This window comes from Pteropus medius, unplaced genomic scaffold (genome assembly GCF_902729225.1).
Source record: "Pteropus medius unplaced genomic scaffold, Ma_sr-lr_union100, whole genome shotgun sequence".
Taxonomy (NCBI): domain Eukaryota; kingdom Metazoa; phylum Chordata; class Mammalia; order Chiroptera; family Pteropodidae; genus Pteropus; species Pteropus medius.
The window spans coordinates 5058075-5076117 of NW_024344240.1; the positions used below are offsets into that span (position 1 = coordinate 5058075).

At 40.8% G+C, this 18043-nt stretch overlaps 1 protein-coding gene across 18 annotated transcripts in view; it reads right to left on the reverse strand.

The window, feature by feature from the left end:
- Window positions 1-18043, reverse strand: part of FAM110B (family with sequence similarity 110 member B) — a 188907-nt gene that overhangs the window by 114551 nt on the left and 56313 nt on the right. For 11 of the 18 annotated variants that reach the window (XR_005654103.1, XR_005654101.1, XR_005654104.1 and 8 more), the window contains one exon: window positions 440-528. The gene's annotated coding sequence lies outside the window, so the exon portion shown is untranslated. Of the gene's footprint in view, window positions 1-435; window positions 529-2190; window positions 2210-3689; window positions 3912-5524; window positions 6684-18043 lie in introns of those variants that run through there. The other 7 variants (XM_039868903.1, XM_039868891.1, XM_039868905.1 and 4 more) reach the window with 5 other exon arrangements.

Genomic DNA, 18043 nt, shown 5'->3' on the forward strand with positions numbered 1-18043 from the left:
CTGTCCCCAAAACTCCCAGGGCACTTGCTGCTGGCTCCATAAAACTGGCTCGTCAGAAAACACCATCCCATTCCCCAACCACAGACAGTGCACTTCGCACTGGACTGTAAAGATGTTTATTATTTTAGTCTTCAGATCCATGTACTGCTAAATACCTGGTTACTAATTATTGGTAAGTATAACGCAGCCTTTAAAAAAATGTAACTACTAGCAGATATGTAGACAGCATATCACTAAAACCCTTGGCAAAACAAATCATTGTCACTGTTATTTTGATCCCGGCAGCCTCAAAGGCAGACACTCTTTTTTTTTTTTGCCGGACAGCAAAATATCTGAAACCTCAGCTTCTTTGTCTTAATGTAATAATGACACTAGTTTTCAGAGAGAATCAATACCTTTTGCCGAGACTGGATCAAAGCAAAGCAATATACTTACTTACTTGAAGGAGGAATGAGTATTTTATGGATGGGAGACAGAAGTCACAGGAAATCCTTCTTTTCTTAAAGTTCTCTCTGCAGCATGAAATACCTAAAAAGAAAGAAAGAAAGGATTGTTATTGCTTTTTTATTTGACAAAAATAGGCAGGCTATGAAATATATAGAAAGACAGAAAATGATAATTCTTTTAAAAATTGGTCAAGAGTTAAAAAATAAATAAATAACAAACATGTAGGTAAATCAAAATGTGTTCGTTTATACATACTTCATTTAGAAGCCAAGTGTTATGCTCACTTCAATTATATTTTTTAAGGAGACATTTAACCATAGGCAGTGATTACACAGAAAGAATATAAATATCTTTGTGAGAAGTCACATAAATAAAGGTTTACAAGACGTCATCTCATTTCTGGAATTGAGTCTGAGTCCATCCAAGGTGTGACAGGCAAAATGTCAGTCCATCTGACATGCAGTCCCCATTTCAGAATAGGGACCAGGGGCCCCAAAGGGACCAAGTTCTGTTCTAGGCTCTGGGGGTTAAGATAGAAATCTCTGACCTCTGAGTCTACATTTCAGAACAACGAGTCTAAATACAGTAGATACTAACTCAGAATGTTCCACTGGGATGGCAGTGGGAGACATGTGAGCAAAAACCTGAAGGCAGTGAGGGAGCGAGCCATGGGTTTATTGAGGGGCAGGCTTTCTAGGCAGAGTGGGGCAGCCAAGGTCCTGAGGCAGAAGGAGCACAAGAGGCCGGGGTGGCTGGACTAGAGGGGTCGGGATAGGGGAGACACAGAAGTGGCCACTAAGTCTGTGGCTTTCCAACCAATGGACAGCAAGTGACACAAAAGCTGATGAAAGGCAAAACATTGGGGGATACCTACCCAAAGAGCTGGCAGAAAAGAAGGAGTCTGGGAAGGCACTACCTGAGACAGAAGGAACACAGAAGGGAAGCCAGCAGGGCCCAGAGCTGTTGCCTTTGACAATCACCTCTGAAGAGACTTCCAGTTCAGAGAGCAGGGGTGGAGGAAGGAAGGCTTGTGAAAAATGCGGTGTGGAAGCCTGGCTAGGGCAAAACACTACAGAATTAGGAGAGGCCTCAGCACCAGGAATGCAGTAGCTGTTTCCATGTAGATATTCTACTGGTGGCAAGATCTAACACAAATAGATGACCCTTAAAGTGGACTTTCCCTCCAAATTTGGTGAGATTTAAAACATGTCTAAATTCAATTAAGTGCGTAAGGAAATCAAAAGGCCTCCATTACAGTAAGGTTAAATGAGTGTTAAAATCCAAGCCCCAGTTTTATAAGCTTGTCTTTAATGAGCACATACAGAATAAGTGACTTGTAATAAATGAGTCAGTTAAATTAAAAAAAGCGTTAACAGGCAACCAGTAGCAATTGACAATTCCCAATAAAAGCCAACAGTGACAAAAGTAATCACTAAATTATTTAAGAGTACAACAGTAATGAAAATATTGTGTGATATCTTTAAGACGCATTTTTGAGTTACTACATACGTTTAAACACTTTTTCACATTCCATGTAAATATATTTAAATAAAAGTACTTCCATAAAACAATCTAGTGTGTATTCTGAGGTAGCAGGAATGAGAAAAAAAATTATACAGTTGACCCTTGAACACAGGTTTGAACTGTGTGGGTCTACATATACATGAATTTTTTTTTTTTTCGATAAAAACCTGTACTGTTTTCCAGCCTCTGTGTGGGAATCTGCAGATGTGGAGGGCTGACCTTATGCATCGATCTGGACATTTTATACAGGGGACCTGAGGATTGGTAGGTTTTGGTATCCAAGGGGGGTCCCGGAGCCAATTCCCCGAAGATAATGAGCATAGTTAAGTTTATGGGGAATCAAAAGTCATACGTGGATTTTCAACTGCATAGGGGTCAGTATCCCTAACCCCTGCATCGTTCAGGGGTCAATTTATTACACTTATTACTGATCAGCAATCAGACGACATCGTGAAACTGAAAGTCAAGATAAAATATGAAACCAATCAGCGGAGACACCGACTCCCACTTAACATTAACAGCAGTGGATGTGGTATGAGATGGGTGGGAACAGGGTGCTCCAGATCAGACACTGCTGTCCCTCTTTTTCTGAAGCCTTTCTGCTCCCCGCATCTTTCTAGGGAACGGTCACCCCTCCTTGGAATCACCAAGCTTGGAAGCTCCTCGTTCTGCTCCTTGGACCCCCTCTTGTTATTTATTTGCAGCTAGGGCCATCTCTCTTCCTCCTGCTAAAGCTTAGGAGGACCTAGCACATGGCAGGTGCCCCTAATTATAAAATAAAATAATGAACGAAAAAAATAAGCACATCTAGTTGAGAGGCCTAATGTCATTTCGAATGTTTTTCCAGCCCAGGAAACTTTAGGAGGGTCAACCTTGCAATATTTGTTGACTGCTAATGACAGATCTCCTTCAGTTCTTTTGATATCACAGATCCCAAGTGACCAGTGATAAAGCCAGCCCAGAACTCTTACAACCCGCAGCACGTATTGCCCATTGCGCCTTCCTTTTTACTACTATTTCAGGCCTTGTTCAGCCCAGTGGCTTTGTGGCACATCATATTCTACAGGAAGTGACTTTTTGTTTTTAAACTGATAACTATCTTTCCTGCTATGATCATAAGCCCCTAGGAGGAAAAGTCAGACGGGATCTCTTACAACAGATAACGCTTTAATCTGAAAATATTGCATGTTTTATACTCTAGTTCATGCTAATCGACCTAGTTTTGGTTGGTCAGAAATGTTATTCTCTCGTCAGTAAAGAGCTATGAGATAGATGATAAGGAGGGGAAATAGCAAAATCTTAAAAGTGTCCAAGAAATTTATTTTTATTTTTTATCGCAGAAATACACATAAGGGTTCCCCTTAATGTAGTAAAAAAAAAAAAGGTAAGACGTGACTCAGCTGAAGCTAAAAGTACAGATTTTGTTACTTTGTGAAAATATAAATAATGTTTTATTTAGTGCTATTAGAAAAATACCCCTTTAGTATATGTTGGAAGATCCTTTGGGATATGATAGTGCATTATGTAATATACATGTATAATTTACATTACATTTTTAAGAAGTCCCTTCTAGACACAGAAAGTCTTTTAAGCTCCAGCCCTTGAGAATCAACATCACTTAGAACTCCTTCCCACAGCCTTCAGCGACACACACACAGCTTCACGGGGCTGTGCTCACAAAAGGAGGGTGGCAATGTTTACATTCGAGAGTAACTTACTTTTCAGGCAGCCTACTTCTTAGAAATTCTCTCAGACCACGGTAATTTAGGAAGTATTTCAGGAGATTAAGAAGAGGGAGAAGCAATTAAGGAATTGCATCAATTTATTCTTCCCGAAAGGAGTGCCAAGCCTGATCGTGGATGCAGAGAAAGGTTATCCTCCGTGTCCCCACAGGGAGTATGTCAGGTGAAGGATGCAGGAGTGAAACAGGAGAGCGGGGTCTGGACAAGTGAAGAAGCGCAACGTCACAATCCCGGGAACTGCCCTCCGCCATCCCCAGCTGCAGGACCCCCTGAACTGGGAACGGGGCGTGGCTTGTTACAGGGGGTCCGGACAGGAAGCCACGCTCCTCACGTGCGTTTCATTTCGGCACACATGGGATCTTAAAGCTGCAAACACTGCAGACTGCGCATGACGATGGCCGACTATCAAACTTTCTTATCACAGACGATGCTGTATTACAATAAATGGCTAGCTTTCATAATCGTCCCCTTATTGTTTTTTCCTGAAAACTAATATTTGAACGAAATATTACATCCGGTGATTTATTAGACCTCAGGATGGACTCGTGTGGGAGTTTGGGAGGGGGCAGTGAAGCAGAGTGAGTAACCTGAAGTTTTCCTCTACTAAAGAACATACGGAACCCCTTTAACTGGTATATAGTTTTAAATCAAAGCACTCATTTTAACAGAAGACTTAAATGGCAATGTTTGGCATTTCAGGAGCAGGGAAATAATTCTGACAGCCTCAGGTATCAGCAGGGCTCTCCACTGATACCAGACGCATGGTGGCAGCCAGCCAGCCGTGTGACTGGTGACTCAATACACGAGTTTCTGTGCTCTCCACAGTCTGATACGGTAAGCACATCAATTTTTAAGTTTGAGAACTAGACGGTAGCGAGGGTGGGGCTGCTCTTCTGGAATAAAACAAAACTCTATGGAGAAGGCACCCTGAGAAGCAAAAACTCACATTGCGTCTGTTTGGGTTTCTTTGGGCTCAGCTTTGGCCATTTAAATATTTTTCCTTCAGAATGTACCATCTTTATTACAGAATTTAAGATTATTTATTGTTTGATTTGGAAAATAATCCAGGCGACCATTAACAGAAATTTTAAAATGTTGTCAAACATTAGTCCAAGTGGTAAGAACCCCACCTTCCTGTGATTAATTTCAACTCCAAAAGCAACATCCCTGTTAAACAAAGCCCAGAGTCAAAAAAATCTCTCTTTGGCACGAGCTGAATACATACGGACAAGTATTTTTGGTAGAATGGGATATGCTAACATTCCCTCTGTTAAAAAAGGCTTCATGAAAACTACAAAAGGTGAAACAAAGAAAACCATCCAAAATGAAGGCTGCACTCATCTTTGAAGAAACAATAGCACATTACTTCTGCTACGTAGGACCCTGCACTGACATCGGGAGAGCCGCTGCCCTGTCCTAATTAAAGTGTGTTTCACTGGACTCTCCTCGATCGCTCATTATTCAGGAGAGTCCGGACTCGATGCAGACAAAGTCAGCCAGGTTCTGAAACGCACCTCCAAAGACACCTAAATCGATGCAATATCGGGCTTTCCAAAACAGAAGAGAACCAATAAGAATCACTCCCCAGCACATGCACTCTCGAATCCAGGTAAAAACAATATTCCTTCAGGAGCAGGGCAGCTGTTTACCTGCCAAGCCTTCTCCAGGAGAACATATTTTAGTATGGAACGGTGGAGAATGCATGCTATTAACAAAAAAGCGAGATCAAATTAAACAGAGGACATGATGAACACGCTTCATTTCATGCACGGCCGTGTTTTTCCTGCAAGATAAAGGCTCAAAGTAATTACCATGAACTGAAACTTCCTCACTGATCTCCTTTGGCAGCTGGCAGCCGGCGACTGCCGACGCTCTACAACAAAGACTAACGCCTTCTCTTCGGTGCCTTCTTCCTTCTTTTAACGTTACCAGCTAAGCACCTCCACTGTGGCCAGAACACAGCAGAGTATCTCTGTATCTATGTCTCCAATGCATAAAGAGTACAGTGGAAACCTATCAAACTGGCGAGCAGCAGTGCTAGCAACCAATGAGGAGAGGCTCAGGCAGAATCCAGCACATGCTCTCTGAGGCGCAGGCTGTCATCAGCGTTTAGCAGGCTGCTAATCTAATTATAGCTAGTTTGCTAGCGCCGAGCTATCGGAGCAAAGCACACGAGCAAATTAAATTTTAATAAATTAAACCCCACAGACAAAATCATCTTGATTTCCTGTCATTTTGAGGATTAATGTGTCACCTTATAAACTGTAAGTGATTTTTAAAGCGCATTCTTGTTTTTCTTCCAACCCAGAGAAACAAAGAGTGGTTAAATCGATGTACAGTACCACCGGCTGACTTAAACTACAGATTCCTGCACTGAGGAATGAAAAATACAATCGATACCACAAAGATCTAAGTGGTCGTGCTACAAAATCTGAGTCTCACTTTATTTACCCTGATTAGCAGTTGCCACTTATTTGTCCTAAAGTGCTAATTAGTTTTCAATGTTGTTTGAGATATCATGCAGATTTCCTTGCACAGTGGAAAAAGTACTAATCAAGGCGTCAAAAATCATGGTCTTGACTAGAGTGATGAATAATAATTCAGAGCCAGAAGAGATGGAAAAAGGACCTCAGAAGTCATTGCAAAAGCAAAAATTAAAGAAATGTGCCCACTCTCGAATCCAGGTAAAATTACTATGGAGTTAAAATTATTGTGGGGGTCTTTGTATGATCTTCAATAAAGTATTAAATAGTTTGCCTCGGTTAAGCCTAAAATGATGACCAGCTGTCAAATAAGGGATCTTATTTTGAATCTGGCTCTCAGGCTAAAGCTGAATAAAACTCATAACTAAGAAAAAACTGGAAATCCATCACCTACAAAAGGCAACAGATTTTCAAAGTAAATCCTGTTAACTTCTGTGACTTACGATAATCAAACCAAACTTGACGGTACAGTTAGTCTAATAATGTACTGAACCCAAACAGAAATTTTCCTGGTCATATTCAGAAGCATTCACATCCACAAATTTTGGAGAAAGTGGAAGATAAAATCTTAGATTTTATTCTGTATATTAAAATTTATATTTTAAGGAAATGATCTGTGTATTACTCGCTTGTGTGCCCTTTCACATTTCCTGAGTTCTTATAAGTCTTCAATTTCATACTATCAATACCATATTTACATTGTACATTTTCAATAACAAAAAGTTTGCCTACTGCACAATTTAATGGTAAAATTAGTTGTAGAAGCCAAATCCTGTGAGAGGAAGTTTGATGCTTAGGTAAAACACATGCATTCTAACAGCCAGACTGCCTGCGTTTTAACTTTTGAATCAGCTACTTCTCACCTGTGTGGCTCTGGGCAAGTGACTGGATTTCTCTGTGTCTCAGATGCAATAATGGGAGATACGGTGCAGGATTATCGCCAAAAGGCACAGAGAGAGTTCTAAATTAAGCCATTATTAATAGTAGCAATCTGTTCCCCACACCACATTGTCTATCTTCTTCCCAGTAACACACTCCTCAGAAGAGTAGTATCTAAACACTTCTCATGGTTCAGTTTTGTCAGAAACATCATTTAGAAGTAATTAATGGGGACAAGCTAGTGGCAGGCTTGGTTAATCCTACAGAACCATTACTAGTTTTCATTATAGTGACAAAAATTATTTTACCAACTTCTTTTTGGATACGTAATAGTTACTAATTTCAGTTAACTCTATAGGAATCGGTCGTAAAAGGAATTTTCAGAAAATTATGGGTTTATAATTATATTTCACTAATGACTTGCAATATAGATTAAATGATATACATTTGAAAAAGTATTTTCTATGAAATATAAATTGGGGAAATTTTATATAACGAGGTGTTCGATTAAGTTTAAAATGACAATGTATGTGGAAAAAAAAAAAGAGAAGTTAGCCTGTCGAAGGAACCCTTTGTCCCCACGGCCTCTCTTCCCTTTCTACTCAATATGTGCTACAAAATTAACAGTCCTGGGATGATATCAATCAAATTTGCTAATCTATTACATCTATTTCTCACAATTCCCAGAAATGGGTCTGTCCTACCAGTCAATCCAACGATAATATGTAAACTTCTCATTTGTGTAGTCTTTATTTTTAACTTAAGTCTTTAATTTTAACTTAAGTTTAGCTTTGATTTTTATTTGAAAATCTTTACAAAATGCTGACAAGCTCAACAGCCATTATGATTTGCTCTAAGGAACCAAATATTCTCAGGGATTAATTAGTAGCCATGGAAAAGGAATATTGACTATGGGGCATTTTTCATCCTTCAATCTTTGTACGCCATAAACCGTTCGGGAAATAAACTAGGAAAAGGAATGACATGCCTCGTAAACTTCAAGGGAAAGCAAAGAAACTCACGGTCCATAAAATCAAGAGTGAAAAATTGTGTACAAATGTAGATGGAAACACAAAATGAGATAGAGACAAACCTGCTAAAGAAAATGCTGTGTGCGTTACCTCCAAGCATTGTCCATGTGACTTATCAAAGCCCAATCACCATGATCAGGAGCTAAAACTCCAAGAGGACTTGGCTTCAGTGATTTGGCCTAAGGCGCAGCTCCCTGGAGGCTGCCAGGATACAGACTGGTCACACTTCTAGGCATTTATCTAGGAAACAGCCAACAGCTCTGCCTTCCTCTTCATTTAACAGACTGCGGGCTCCAAAAAGGGGCACTTTTACAAAGCCGTTTGATTAATTTGTCTCACGCTTGTTTTGCATAAGACATGTTCTCAGAGGAAGCAACTATTCTTTCTTGGGTCTTATCTTTCAGCACGTTTAGAACTAATATTTGTCGGAAACTGAGTAACAGTTCATTGGTAATCTTTCTTATTGCCATTCTGTTAGGTGAGCCCATATATTTTTTAACCTCTAGAACAAGCACTTGTGTCTCTGAAATTCAGTCAACTCGTTCTCTATTCTGAAAAAACATTCATTGACTCAATGAATAGTTTTAGGTACCTACTATGTGCAAGGCCAGTGCTGGACACCAGAAACACTGCAGGCAGTGAGACGGAGTGGTCTGATTTTTAAAGGAGCTTCCATTCTAATGAGGGAGATAAACATTAAGTGATTCATTAACAACTGAGTACTTATGATAGGGTGAACTGCTGGGAAGTGCAGGCTGCTGTGAATGCGCATGAGTGAGGGTGGCGAGTCTGGCGTGGCTGAAGGAGGCTTGTAGCTGGAGTGTGGGTGAAGGCCGAGGGTGCTGTGGGGTGCCGTGTCCCAGAGGACACAGAGGGAGCAGTGACACAGCTGCAACAGCACACACGAGAGGAGGAAAATGGTTAGGTCAATGCCCCCTGGAAGTCTGCCATTCACACCTTCCTTCCAGTTCTTTATAGTAACAGGTTCCCATTATCTTCCGAGTCAAAACCTTCAACCTTTCTTGTACGAAGAAAAAAAATGTGTACATTTCACGTCAGCTATCCTGGGAAGAAGGAGACAGTCACCACAGAAACGGACATCCTCGAGTTCTGTTTGGGTTCCCTAACCTTGGAGGAGGAGGAGAGGCAGACTACCGAGAATTTCCATACAGAACTCTGTTCTAGCCTTCTCCCCTTGGAAAAGAAATCAGGTTCACAGACTAATCACGACGAATGGCTCCTAGATAACTTTAGACTCATCAGAATATTCTGACCAGAAGTGTCTCAACTTCAGTTGTCTGTGAAGCTCCATCGTGCTGGAAGGGACCCAGGGCAATTGTTTCTGTTCTGAGTTACAGGGACCTGGGAGTGGGGAGGCCTGATCACGAGCTGGGGCTCCAGAGCTGATGTTTGACTGGGGGATCCACAGCCCAGCTCTACTCCTCCAGCTCTGCCAGGAGAGGGATCAGAGGCCAGCTGTCCAGGATGGTCCAGGATGAGCCACAGAGCCCTGCACACATAGATTGGTGGGCCAGAGAGCATCGGAAGAACCTGCTCGTAAAACTTCCATGGTGGTACTGCAGGTCACCAACACGAAGTCACTGCATGTGGAACTGAGCAGCGGCTCCCCTAAGCCCATGTGAGGGGCTCTGGCACACCACCTACCCCCAGCCCCAGGGAAAGGAAAGAACGGCCGGGCAGTAGAAGTGTCGGCTTTTGTTTTCTTTTTTTCCTTCTTCTTCTTCTTATAGGACGCTCACTCAAGGCAGTTGTGAGGCGGCTGGTCAGGAAAGGACTGACTCGGGCCGCTGGAAATCACTCCAGCTGCTCCAAAGGCCATGAGAGGCCCCAGCTCCTTCTTCTTTCTGATTCTTAGCATCATCCTGTTTACCATGAAGTGATGCCCCAGCCTGAACAGAGCCTCAGAGGTTCCTCTGCACGTCCGAGCAGGACGCGGCTGGCGCCGAGTCTGCTCCTGCTCTGGCTCCGGTCCGGTCCAGTCCAGGGCCAGCTGCGAAGGCGCCTGCCGGGGAGGAGATCATGTTTGCGCGGTCGTCTCCCAGGCTACGTGAACCGCCTGAGCCTTCGCTGTGGGGCGCTGTGGGGCCCAGTTGGGCGCCTTGCAGTGTCTTCTCTCAGACTTGCCTACACTATTGCTCTTTTTTTCCTTTTCTTTTTCTTCTAATGATTTATATTTTACAGTACTGGTCAAAACACATGGAAGGGGAGGAGTTATGAATTTCGGGGGAGGCTACCTCAGGAGGCGCTTGGTCATGGAGACTTGCTGTCACTGCCTAGCAGTTGCTACCATAGTAAGGTTTGACGCCCTGGCCTGACAGCTTCAAACTCTCTGCCTGTATCTTTAAGCTGACGGCCCAGGGCACCTCAGGCACCCTTGTGGGGGGACTTCCGGGACTCACACACCCTTGCTGGGCTGGACAGCATGTCAATGTGCCTGACCACAGTGCTTGGATGGACTGTCACGCAGAGGCCCCCTCTCTCCATTTCCTTGAAGCACGTGCCTGCTGTATCCCTCTATAATAAACCTCCAAGCATCTGTCGTCCCAGCCTGCGCAATGGATGGACCACCGAGGTCAAGACTTTTGGACTTTGAAGTGGCTTTTCCATAAGTCAGTATCAGCCCAATCAAGTCCTTTAAACCAAGAATGTAACTGGTTTCTCAGGCCTAGAAGTATAAAGTCGCATGGTAGGAGAAGAGAAAAATTAATTTCTGAGCTATGGGACTAAACTTCAAGAAGATTTATATACACGAAATTTACACCTGCTTCTATCTCATGCCCTCTGTACCCTCCTCCCAACAAGCAGCACCCCGACACCAGGGCAAGGAAGCACCGTGTGCCCACAAACCTGGCAGGCTGCCGAAGTCTGCGCAGCTGCCAAACCGCCTCACCTCCCCTTGTCCTTCACCCCGAAAACATGGCCCCTACTTACGCTGTGCTAGTTTTTTTATTATCAGTACACAAGACTCCTGGGCTGGAGGTGAGCTCTCAAATCTGCTGACAGAAACCTAATCACGACGTTCAGAATCATGGCCCAAACTGAGAAGAACCTGCAGAGGCACTTCTGTGCAGGCGGACGGGATGAAGAGAGAGCTGTACTACTGTAGAGTGCAAAGGATTTCCCCTCGCAAAGCTAAGAAATCCGAACGATTAGGGCGACATTAAAAGTTTTGGAATTTTGATGTAGAAAGCACAACTTACACGCCTAATGAACAATCCGAATGAGAAAAACCTTCCTTGGGATGGTATTATTCTGCATTTCGTGGTTCTAACTCACAAACAGATTCTTCTTAGGAAAACATATTTTTGGTTCGTCTGCCTTCTAAGACAGTTCATTTTTACCCGAATGATTACTTTTTAATTACAAAGTCAAATAATTAATTACAGGGAATTTTTAAATCTCTCATTGCACACAAATTTAAGCATTACATACTATAAGGACTTCTATATTCTCTAGAAATAAAAACTCGCACCTTCCTTTCACTCATATTTGCATAGGTCTACGAGTCAAGCGTGGCTTCGTTCGTGAGGTGATAAGGGGGGAGGTGCACATGGATATTTTTGTGCACATGTGAGCGGCTGCTGGTATCAGAACACACATGTCCAAATGGCACGTGGACAGCAGAGTGCCCTGCAGGAACAGACTTTCAGGCCATTAAAAATTAATGTTCCTAACACGTCTTCTTTGACAACAACAAAGCCACTGTTGTGGTTTAAGAAATCAGTGATTTATACCTTAATGGGAATGATTTTAATAACTACTAAGATTAATCCTTAGCATGCTTATAGTTCTTCAAAAATGGAAATTTAGGACAAAGAGAGAGTAATTTGAGAACCTAAAATACTAAGGTGACATCGTTTTGTTAATTCAAGAAATACATATTGAGCCCCTATTATATGACCATGGGCTGGGATACGGCCTTTCTTCTGACAGAGATCACAGGTGAGGGAGGCAGGAAGCCCCTGCGAGCCTGATGGAAGGGGAGGGGCTTCAGGAAGGGGGGCCTCCAAAGTAGGACGACACTGAGATTTGGTCTCGAGTAAACTAGGACGACACTGAGATTCGGTCTCGAGCATTCACGGCAGGCATTTTCTTCAAACATAGAATTCTATCCTTCTGTTCTGGTGTGATCACCACCCTTGGTCCATGACAAAGCTGAGACATCAGGGATGCAGCTGCCCAGGTGCATAGAGCAAGAGACTGCTGGAAGGCAGGTGAGCCCCATCTGGGGACAGATTCAGACCCTCACAGTGGGGAGAAGCAGAGGAAGAAAGAACACATTTTTGTTTTCAGAAGACTTGCTAATGTCGTCCTCCCCATGCAGACACATGGATTTTTCTCCATGAATTATATTTTCGCCTCATACTTTTCACATAAAATGGGGCAATCTGGATATGTGTGTCCTTCAGGATAATATGTAAAGGCTTTTTCTCTCAAGGAAAAAAATTATATAGAGCAGAAAGGGTTTCATGTATTTATTCAGCAAACCGTAGTGGTTTTATATCTGCAGGGCACTGAAAACACAAAGATAAGTAAAGCTGCCTTGACTCCAAGGTGCTAGGGAGGCTCTGGAGGTGGGTGGCCCAGTAGTTAGGTATGTTTTGGCATCAGACTGTGGGACGTGTGATTCCAGCATCCATGGGCATTGCAGACATGGACAACTTATTCAGCCTCGTATGTGTCTCACCGTCCTCATCTAGCAAGAAAACCGCACCAATGACGCCTTTCCGCTCAAGGTTTTGGGGATGATTAAATATGAACTTACATTAAGAATGCTACCAGGTTCCCGACAACACCCAGTGTTCAAGAGCCTACTGTTACTTGTATGCGGGCTCTGGCATTATCTGGTTCTCAAATGGGGTTCCTTGTCATCAAAGCTCTTCCTCCCTCATAATGACATTAAACTAGTATTTAGTTAGCTCCTATCACTTGTGCTGGGATGAGGACATGGACCTTCCAAACCAGGGAAGAAGAGAGAGAAAATGTCAATGGTTAAACCTGAACAGAGTTTTTAAATTGACAAGAAAACTCCACATACATTTTCTGCTTTGAGACTACCCCAAATGCTGTCACAGCAGTATTCTTATCGCTACTCCCATTTCAGAGATGAGAAACGGGGACCAGGGTGGTTACAGGACTCACAGGGACACCAGACTTAACTGGTTCCCATTTCACTCTTCTCACTAAAACCGTGGTGGTTTGTTCCTACACACAAAATATTAAATATCCTATGGGTATAAGAATTAGATATTATAATCTAATAATAATTAGATATTATTATCTAGTAAGACCTATTAATTAAGTTGCAAAAGTAGACCTGAGCTTATTAGCCTCCTTTCTATTCTCGAATCAAACCATGTTTTTTGGATACTGACAGGCATCTTGTAGGACTGAACATGTTTAGCTCATCAACAATGTCCGTACTATCAAAAAGACCCAGGACTGGCCTCTTTCTCTCTTTTGGCCACAGGATAATTCCTACAAAAGTTTAAATTATAATAAATGGACTCATGTTCTAAACTTCAGCTTTGTCTCTCAAAGTGGAATGCCTATGTGTTTCAAGAAATGATGTTTCCTATGAGTCTAAATAGTTCTGTGGAGCATCAGCACCAGCTCTTGAATGCATGTCTACACTTACTGTCCAACATCAAGACATGTAATCTCGCATGAGTAATGCATGCTGCTATTTTAAGCAAAAGCTTTGTGGAAGAACTTCAAGTATGCATGGCATGAATGTTCATAATTATGTTTTAACTTTACTAAGTTTGAAAGATTAGATGTTTATCTAAACAAATATGTAACCACGAGAACATAATTTACTATACAATTCATCAGGAATCTTTCTGATGCTTTTAAAGTCAGTAGAAGCAAAAGGATGGCTGTTTTGAAAATGGACATATCAATACTTTGGAGGTTACAGCCTAAATGATACCCCTTGAGGGAAATTATGTTGCTAGAACATGATATACTTCTCATCTTCTACCCCATTATATTTTCCCTATCTAGCTATTTTCTGGCTGGCAACCTTGGATAAATTACTTAATTTCTCTATGCTTGAATTCTCTCATCTGTAACGTGAGGATGAAGGTGTGTGGATAACATGAGCTACTAAACAGAAAGAGCATTTAGGGAGTGCCCCGCACTTTGCAAACATTATCTAAATTCTTCTCGCTTGGCTGATGGCAGAATAAAACATCCAGGTCAAATGATATTAATGTTATTAGAAAAACTAACCCACTCCCAGAAAAAGAAGTATATAATATAAATATGTAACCATCATGCCCCAAGCAGGACCCAGATGAGAATGTTATATTGTTAAGAGATTGTTAACAACATCTAGAAATTCTGGAATTTAAATAAGCACAATTGTTTTTTCTGGAGCAATTTGGAAAAACTTCTTGAAATTTTTACAAATGTGTATACCTTTTGACCCGACTATTCACTTTGGGAAAATCATCCTTAGGAGATAGTTGGGTTCATATGCAAAAATAAATTGGAAATAATTGAGGATATGTGATCCCCTCCCCCCAAAAAAGTAAGATATTTAACACGGCACATTTTCTGGAGTAAAAAAATGAAAATCTTATTCAACAATAGCCGACTGGTTGCATAATGATGGTGTATAAATAAAATTAATGGAACATTATGCAGTTATTCAAAAGTGATAATTATATACATTTATTAAATGGAAATAAAGCTTAATATTAAGTGAGTCATAAGTCAAGGTATATTATGATTTTATTTTTATTAAACTTATCACTGTGTTTATATACATATATCTCTGTGACTATATACAGAGAAAATATCTAGGGGCAAATGCCACAATGGAAATAATTACCTCTGCATGGCTGACTTGTCTGAATTGTTTAATTTTTCTACTATGCTCTTATTATTATTGAATATAAAAAATTTATTTAAACCCTGTACTTTTTCCCACTCTCACCCAACTGGAAAAGAAAAAATCATGGGTGGCAAGTTTTTAATGAGTCTCAGGGTCAGAGATTCTCACTGCCTCATGTGCCCTGGTCACTGGATCTGTTCTACAGCCAGTCTACATGGCACAGCTCAGCTTTGTTAACCACCTAGTAAGTGGCAGCCTCAGCAGACACGATTTTGATGTGCTAATCGTTCTCAGCCATAAATCAAACCATTAGGGTGAGAACTAAAAGTTCAGCCTAGATTGTCAATTTTCTGATTATCATTAAACATTAAGGCGTCTGTTGGCACTAGTGGAAGTCCTCACTGCTAAGTACAGCTCAGATATTCCCCTCCTTAGGCTGGGATTATTCTTTCCTTTTTACCTAAAGGCATTCTTATACACTTGGAAAATATGGCCAGGTTCAAATGTCTGGAAAAAAGTCAGTAAGTTAAGTGACGGAGAAAATTAAAAATAATTTCTTTGGATTTGAAGTTAGAAACATTAGCATAATTCAAGATTGACTGGAACCTTGGCAAGTTTCTGAAGCTTTATAGATTGTTACTACCACAGTGGGAATCGAGTTTAAAATAAAGTTTAGAAATCACCTTTCAGCGTGTCTGCCTATACAAACTCTACTTATACTTTTGCAGTTTAAAAAACCTCATGAACCATAGCTCGGTATCATTGATAGATAATGGTTTGATGGTTTTGTCATAAAGGCATTTCCATTTATATGTGTACATTCGAAAACTAATTTTATTATATCTAGGGACCAATTTTTAAGTTCCACAACAGAGATTAAGGTGCAAATGGGATTTGTTTAACAGAAATTTGCCATGAAGCAAACTGAACTCTATTCCATCTATACAGTTAAGTGTGTAATTACCTATAAAAGCAAGAATTTTTTCCTATTGAAAATAATCACCCCCCAGTTTCTTTTTGGTTTTTCATAAATGGTGACTAAGTTCCTGTATCTGGATTTCCTGTATTTCTCTTGTTTCTATTTGCACATGTAGAGATCCTTTTCTGTGTTTTCTTTTATAGTAAAGAAATAATTTTTCATTATGTAATCCTGTTAAGGGCAGTGACAATAATTATGGGACCTTTTTTCTTTTACAAGTGTTATTCTCCTGGAACGTTTACCACTCACTGACTTTACCAGAAAAATATATGGTGTCCTTCAAAAATAAGGAAGAAGCTATTTGAAGAGAAAGAATCCTTTGAAAATATGAGCATCTGAATAGTTTCTAAATAAAGAAGAAAATCTGTGTCACTTATTTAAGGTTCTTTCTTGGGCTAACAATTTATGCTTTATGAACACAATAAAGAAAAAAGTTATTCCTCCAAACATTACTGGAACAGTTTATAAATCTCTGGTGATATTTGAAAGTCATTTTTGCAGATGTGGATTTTCTCTAGGTAGGGCATCTTTTCTGAGCCCGGGATCAGTGTTATCACAGAGAACAAACACATGGAAAAGATAAACTTCATTACATATTACTTTTTTCGTGTATGTATTATTAGCTTTGAAACTGGAAGTAATCTGAGGGACATTAATTCACCTTAAGGAAACTTTCTTAGGTTTCTCTTTTACTTTATTTTCAAAGTCAGGTTACTAGCTAATTTAAATTTCAAGTATTCGATTACATTCCTCTTGAATGTCTGCTCCTATCTTCGCCAAGTCAATGCTCCCTATTCAGGGTGAAGCTATTTTAATTCCACGGCAGGCAGGTCTTCTAATGAAGAGGAAAGCTTAACTCCTCTTACGTGGACTAGCACATGATGAATGCTTTTTATCATAAAGTCTGAGTCGAGGCTACACAAGTGGTTTGCTTACTAAATTATATGGAGGCTTTTAAATTAATATTGCAAAAATGTTCTGTAATGGGAACAAATGGCATAAAGTGCCTAACAGGTTAGTGGACGAGCCCTGCAGGAGTTCACAGGGCAGTGACAGAAAATGCCCACCTGACATCTTGATGGAATCTGCAAATTTTCTAGACTAAAGAAGCTTTTATAGCTTTAATCACCTTCCCGTGAAGGGTAAGCATGCTTTTCACATTTCTATTTATTGTTGTTTAGGAACAAAAACAATTTGAATAAGTGACATGAGTCAGTGCCGGGCTTTAAAAAGATGGCACCCGTTTATCCGTTATCCTGACAGTGGGGTGGAGTGGTGGTGAAGCGGGAGAGTCTTGGCTAATTTTAGTCTGTGTACAATGGGCGCAGCTCATCCACACAACAGTGCATCCTGGATTCTCTGGGTGACGTGGAAAATCTTTCAGGCCTCGCTCCTCCATCGGTAGTGATGGGTGGTCCAGCTGACAAGGATTAACACTCCAACTCCTTGAGATGCTTTAGGTGAGACAGCCGGGGCCCTGCATAGATGGGCAGTGGCCTCCTGCCTCAAACCCCAGCCGAGGACAGGCGAAGCGAGGAAAGGCAAAGGAGAAGAGAGAGTCCAGAAATACATCCATAAATACACAACTGGTTTCTGACAAAGGAACTCAGACTCTTCATTGGAGAGTGAAAAGTATTTTCAACAAATGATGATGGAACAAGTGAGTATCCATTTGGAAAAGTAATAAACCTTGACCACTCTTTCACATCAAAAATATCAACCTGAGATAAATCATAGCCCCAAATGTTAAAAACTGAAGCTATAAAGCTTCTAGAAAAAAAACAGAGGAGAATGTTTCTGCAATCTTGGAGCAGGTAAAAATATCTCACAGTCACAAAAAACACTAAACATAAAAGAAAAAATGACAAATTGATCTTCAAAAATGTTTAAAATGTCTGCTCATAAAATGACACTATTAAGGAAAAGGCAAAACATTAAACGGGAAAAAATATATCCAATACATGTATCTGAAAAAAGAACTTTTAGCCATAAAAAATAAAGAAGTACAAATCAATATCAAAAAGGCAAACAATCCAACATAAAAGAAGGCAGACACTTGAACAGAGACTTCGCAAAAGAAGATACGCAACAGACCT